The sequence below is a fragment of the Magnolia sinica genome, chromosome 5, assembly GCF_029962835.1.
Source record: "Magnolia sinica isolate HGM2019 chromosome 5, MsV1, whole genome shotgun sequence".
Classification (NCBI taxonomy): domain Eukaryota; kingdom Viridiplantae; phylum Streptophyta; class Magnoliopsida; order Magnoliales; family Magnoliaceae; genus Magnolia; species Magnolia sinica.
This window is the reverse complement of record NC_080577.1, coordinates 22754998-22761518: the sequence shown is the minus strand read 5'-3', so window position 1 is coordinate 22761518 and position 6521 is coordinate 22754998.

The following is a 6521-nucleotide window of genomic DNA, read 5'->3' as shown; positions in this document are numbered from 1 at the left end:
TTGGTGTGAATTGAGCTTTGGATCTGACTTTTTTTTTAGATTTATGCCCTAGAATAATCTCACAAAATGGATAGACGGTATGGATATTACACATATATCATGGTGGGCCCCACAACTTTTCCACCTCAACACATCACCGAGGTGGATCAATCCGCGTGACAATCCTAATCGTCGCGGAAAGAAGAAACATTCTGCAAGCCACAGGAAATGATCTCATGATTGGATGGATAACATCGTCTGATCAGTTCAATTTGACCTATAGATCTGGATGCTTAATGATGGATGGTTTGGATCTCATTGCAGGTTCCACATGTACTTTTTTGGATCAAGGACATAACGGTCCACTCCATCTAAAAAAACACAGACGTTTCATTCATCTCATCGTAGCATGGTTAGTCAAGATTCCAAAGGGTAGATGTAACATGTGGGGCCCATTCTTTATATGTGGGACTTCTAGGAAGAGGGGCTGACGCCGACTACCTCGAAAAAATAGAAAAAGTCACTGATGCGTCTAAGACACGGGTTGGGCAGTACCATGGTATAAAATTAGAGGTGTACACGGGTTGGCAAGATACCCAGCTTCAAAATACATAACTGTACCTTTAAAATTTCACGGTATGTAAAATAACAGCAGTGATTTTATAGGTATTTCATCAAACACCTTGTAAGTAACATAAAAATCAAGAAAAAAATAGTATTTGTTTCATATACATACCTTCATTGCCACCAACCACACTTCGTTGAGTCATTTCATCAAACACTTGGTGAGCAACATCAATATCAAAGTAATTAACTAGGCTCGATTCGAGTTGGGTTCGATCCGAGTCAAGTTGAGCCCAGGCAAGCTCAAACTTGGTTTGAATTTTTTTTTTGAGCTCAAAAAATCAGCTAGGCTCAGCTCGAACTCAATTTCAAACTGAGTTGAATCAAGCTTTTTCGAGTCGAGCCGAGCCGAGCGAGCTAACTGAGCTAACTCAGTTCGTGTATAGCCCTATAGAAAATCATATTTGAAAGTTGCCCGGTCATGTATTCTAGTCAACTGCATAAGGAATACATGTGAGATATTTATGCTACTCTTTAAGTAATTCCTACCGACTAAAAATGACATGTTTTAAAATGCAGGTCATATGATCACCAAGTGGGCCACTTGATGATCATCAGGCCATAATTGCAAAGGTGAGTGGATTTGATCTGTCAATTATTTCATTGTGCCATGGATGATATAACTACACACGAACGAGTGCAATATCTCACATATCATCAGAGATACTCAGTGGATAACATACGCCATCAAACAACTTTCGAACATACTTTGTATGGATCCATCTCTTAGAACAGCACATGACCCAATTAAACCCACTAAGAGATGGAGTCCACACACGAAAAGTGATCAATGAAATAAGTTTTTGATGGAGTTCCATTTCTATGATAACACATGGCCTAATCAAATCCTGCCATGTGGGGTCAGTAGCTAAGGGCACCATGCAATCCAGGTCACTCCTCTAACGAGGAATGGAGCATAACTGAAAATTTGCAATTGTAAGATAATATTAACCATTTGATTTTCCTTTTAAACTTGACCAATATACTATTTTTTACTTTTAACCATGCATTAAAAAGCCAATGAATGAATGGTTAGGACTTCTTAATCATTTTGATATTAGACAATGGCACCATCCATAGCGGAACTCGCTATTTGGAGGGTCCGCATAGGTGTACTTGATGCCATATGAAGGGGATGAATCACCAACATTTTTAAGTGGTGCAAAACTAACACAGGACTAATGTTGGACTCTAACCCCCTCATAATACTCTCATAGAGTGTGATGGTGTGATGGATTAAATTACTCAGAATTGTATATGTATGGTGAAAATGCAAAGTATCCATTCATTGCATTTCATCAAAAGAATATCTACTGATAAGAGGTTAGGAATTTCCAATAAATCTGACTTTGAGATTATGATTTAATTAGAGTGGGTTCCATGACCTTATAGATTAATTTAACTCCAAAATCCCAAAGTACCAAGTGTGAACAAGTAAAGCCCGTTAGTCACGTGAGCCCTGCTGTCTCCGATGAAGAACACATGACTCAAAATCGGACCGCCGATTGCGTACTGATTAAACACTGCGGGTCCACTGTGATGTATACGTCTTATCCACATCCACGTTGTCCATCCATTTTTTCGAATCATTTTAGGGCATGAAACAAAAAGTGAAGCATATCAAATATTTAAGTCGACCACACCACAGGAAACAGTAGGAATTGAATGCCTACCTATGAAAACTTCCTAGGGCCACTGAAGTCTCGGATCAAACTGATATTTATCTGTCTTCTTCTTCTTCCTTTCTTTCTTTTTTTTTTCTTCTTTTCATGTCTGTGTAACCTTATGAATAGGTTGATAACAAATAAACATCACTCTTAGCCCTAGGAAGGTTTTAATGGTGGATGTCATTATCCCAACTATTTCCTATGGTGAGGTACATTCGAGCTTTTGATATGCTTCAATTTTGGGTTAATTACATAAAATGCTCTGTAAAAACGGATGGACGGTGTGGATAAGACTCATATATCACAGTTAGGCCCACAAAGCTTGCTCAGTACGCTTACACAGCATGCAATCGGCTCTCGTGGTGTGGCATACACCACCGACCTACTTGTGTGTTGACGTGGTACAGTTTTATGGGCTCCATCATGATATATATGTTATATCCACACCGTCCATCTATTTTGAGAGATAACTTTAGGGTATAATCTCAAAAAACTAGGAGACCCAAAGCTTAATTGGACCACACCACAGAAAGCAGCGGCGACAATGATACCTACCATTGAGACCTTTTTTGTGGGCACCATGATTTTTATTTTCCATCCAACCTGTTAATGAGGTTACACAAACCTGAATTAAGGGGAAACATAAATATCAGCTTGATCTGAATTTTCTGTAGTCCCCAAGAAGTTTCTAATGGCAGGTGTTCAATCCCCACTGCTTTCTTAGGTGTGGTCCAATTAAGTTTTGGATCTGCCTCATTTTTGGCCTCTATGCCATAAAATAATCTTACAAAATAGATGGACAGTGTGGATATTACACATATATCATGGTGGGCCCTATAGAACTTTTCCACTTCAACACAGCGGAGGTGGCACAATCCGTTTCCCTTAAAATCATACTGACCAGACAATCCTAACCGTCACGGAAAGAAGAAACATTCTGCAGGCCACAGGCAATGATCTCATGATTGGACGGATCACATCGTCTGATCAGTTCAATTTGAGCTATAGATCTGGACGCTCAATGATGAATGGTTTGGATCTCATTGCATGTTCCACGTGTACTATTTTTGGATATGGACATAACGGTCCACTCCATCTAAAAAAGGACGTTAAGGTCTTCTCAACGTAGCATATTTAGTCAAGGGTAGATGTAACACGTGGAGCCCTTTCTTTATATACGGGACTTCCAGGAAGCGGGGCTGACGCGGACTGCCTGGAAAAAAATGTAAAATGTCACTATGCGTCTAAGACACGGGTTGGTCCGTACCATGGTAGAAAATTAGGGGGTGTTTGGCTCATGTCATTGGAAAGGATTCGGTGGGATGGGATTTAAAAAATATAATTATTACACATGGCAGGGATTGTCCCTGATACGAGGGGATAAGCTTAATTCCATGTTATTTTCTAATATGATGGTACATTGAATGGATATACCCACCATCATTTAAAACTATTGAGAATAACACATATGTGTTATTTCCAAACCGTTCATTTGTTTTGTACCCTCATTTTATGACATGGGCCTAAAAATGAGGCAGATCCAAAACTTATGTGACCCCAAAGAAATTTTCAACGGTAGGTATTCAATTCCCATTGCTTTCTGTGGTGGGGTCCACTTGAGCTTTAGATCTACCTCATTTTTTGGCCTATGCTCTAAAATGATCTTGAAAAATGGGTGAACGGTGTGGATATAGCTCATACATCATGGTGGGACCTACACAACTTGCCAACATTGAGTGGAATTGGCATAGGACCCCATGCAATTCCATCTAATCTAATTCCAAGCTATTCCATTCTTCCCAAATAGTGAAAGGAATTGGCACACGACCAAATGCAAATCCATCCACCTAATCCCATCTAATACCATGCGCGGTTCCGCCCCCTTAGAGGTGTACACGGGTTGGCAAGATACCTTAGCTCGGCTTGGTTCGGCCAATAGCTTGGGCCAATTCAAGCTAAGTACATTTGTGCAACATTTTCACAAACACATGGACTACACCTTAAAATTTTCATTGTATGTAAAATAGCAGCAATGATTTTACAAGTATTTTATCAAATACCTTGTAAGCAACATAAGAATTAAAGAAAAAAAAAAGTTATTTGTTTCATATACATACCTTCCTTGCTACCTGCCACACTTTGTTGAGTCATTTCATCAAACACTAGGTGAGCAACATTAATATCAAAGTAACCGAGTCACCGAACTAGTTTGATCCGAGTTCGATTCGAGTTGGGTTCAATCCGAGTTGGGTTGAGGTCTGGTTTAAAATTTTTTCAAACTTAAGAAATCAGCTCAAACTGAGTTTCAAACCGAGTCGAGTCGAGCGAGCTAACCAAGCTAACTCCTTTCATTTCTAGCCCTATAGAAAATCATATTTGAAAGTTGTTTGGATCCTGTATTCTAGTCAACTGCATAAGGATTACATGTGAGATATTGCTGCCACTCTTTGGGTAATTCCTACTGGCTAAAAATGACATGTTTCAAAAAGCAGTCTTATGATCACCAAGTGGGCGACTTGATGATCATCAGGCCATAATTGCAAAGATGAGTGGCTTTGATCCGTCAATTATTTCATTGTGCCATGGATGATGTAATGTACTCGGACAGGTGCAATATCTCATGTCATCAGGGATGCCTCGGTGGATAACATATACCATCAAATAACTTTCAAACATACTTTGTGTGGATTCATCTCTTAGAACAGCACATGATCCAATTAAATCTGCTAAGAGATGGAGTCCACACGCAAAGTATATTTGAAAATTGATCAATGAAATAAGTTTTCCATCTAGTTCCATTTCTATAATAACACATGGCCTAATCAAATCTTACCATGTGGGGTCAGTAGCTAAGGGCACCATGCAATCCGGGTCACTCCTCCAATGACGAATGGAGCATAACTGAAAATTGGCAATTCTAAGATAATATTAACCATTTGATTTTAACCATGCATTAAAAAGTCAATGAATGAATGGTTAGGACTTGTTGATCATTTTGATATTAGGTAATGGCACCATCCATAGCGGAACTCGCTATTCGGAGGGTCCACATAGGTGTACTTGATGCCATATGGAGGGATGGAGGTGATGAATCACCAACATTTTTAAGTGGTGCAAAACTAACACAGGACTAATGTTGGACTCTAACCCCTCGTAATACTCTCATAGAGTCTGATGGTGTGACGGATTAAATTACTCAGAATTGTATACGTATAATGAAAATGCAAAGTATCCATTCATTGTATTTCATCAAAAGAATATCTACTGATAAGAGGTTAGGAATTTTCAATATATCTGATTTTGAGATTATGATTTAATGAGAGTGGGTTCCATAGCCTTATAGATTAATTTGAGTTCATGTATGTCACATGCATGCACAACTTAATACCGCGGAATCAAGTGTCAATACTGCTTGAGCATCATATAACCTTTTATGATGGTGGCCTATATCATCACATACATCTCATATAATACTTGTAAAAAAAAGCGTCAAGTGAGTTTGCCAGGCATGGGACTCATGATGAAAAAAAGGGAAAAAATACTTAATTTCTTGTAGGGAATTCTTTATTTTCATTGTAAGCCTACGCTGACACACGTTCATAGTGCTGGACCAGGTGCGTGCTAGTAGCCGTTAGATGCAATTCCCCTTTGTATAACATACACTGATTTCTAGTTCTTATACTCAGGGTAGGGCTTTGGTGGTCTAGATCATTTGTTTTTTCTGTCCATTTTCATTGTGGTTGGTGTTTACACCTAGCCTGGTATAATACATGCTGCCTAATGAGATGCAGCCACATGTTGGCACTCTCATACAAATGATGGGAGGCAAATCGTACTCAGGCATTGACAAATCTTTGATCCACACCCTTTCGTGACATGAACTTGTCAAAATCAGCACGTTTCAAAGTTGCACGCACATCAGAAATCAAGAAAAGATGGCACATGACCGTTTGTCATGCCTCAAAAATTGATACCCGAGTACGGTGACTCCCATCCCTAGTTCCCAAGTGTGAACCTAGCAAACATGCACGTGAGCGAGTTCCCACATGCTTGTGCAATCTGGTTAACATTCACCCATGATCAATAATCAGAATAACTCTAAATCAATGACATCAAAAGTTAAGTAGAGATAAGTAAACCCAAAAATATATGGCTAATATTCAAAATGTATAACTTCACGGGTGGTGTCCACCTAGATGGGGACTACATAAGCCACAATATAATATACATGTCCAAAATAAATAAAAAATA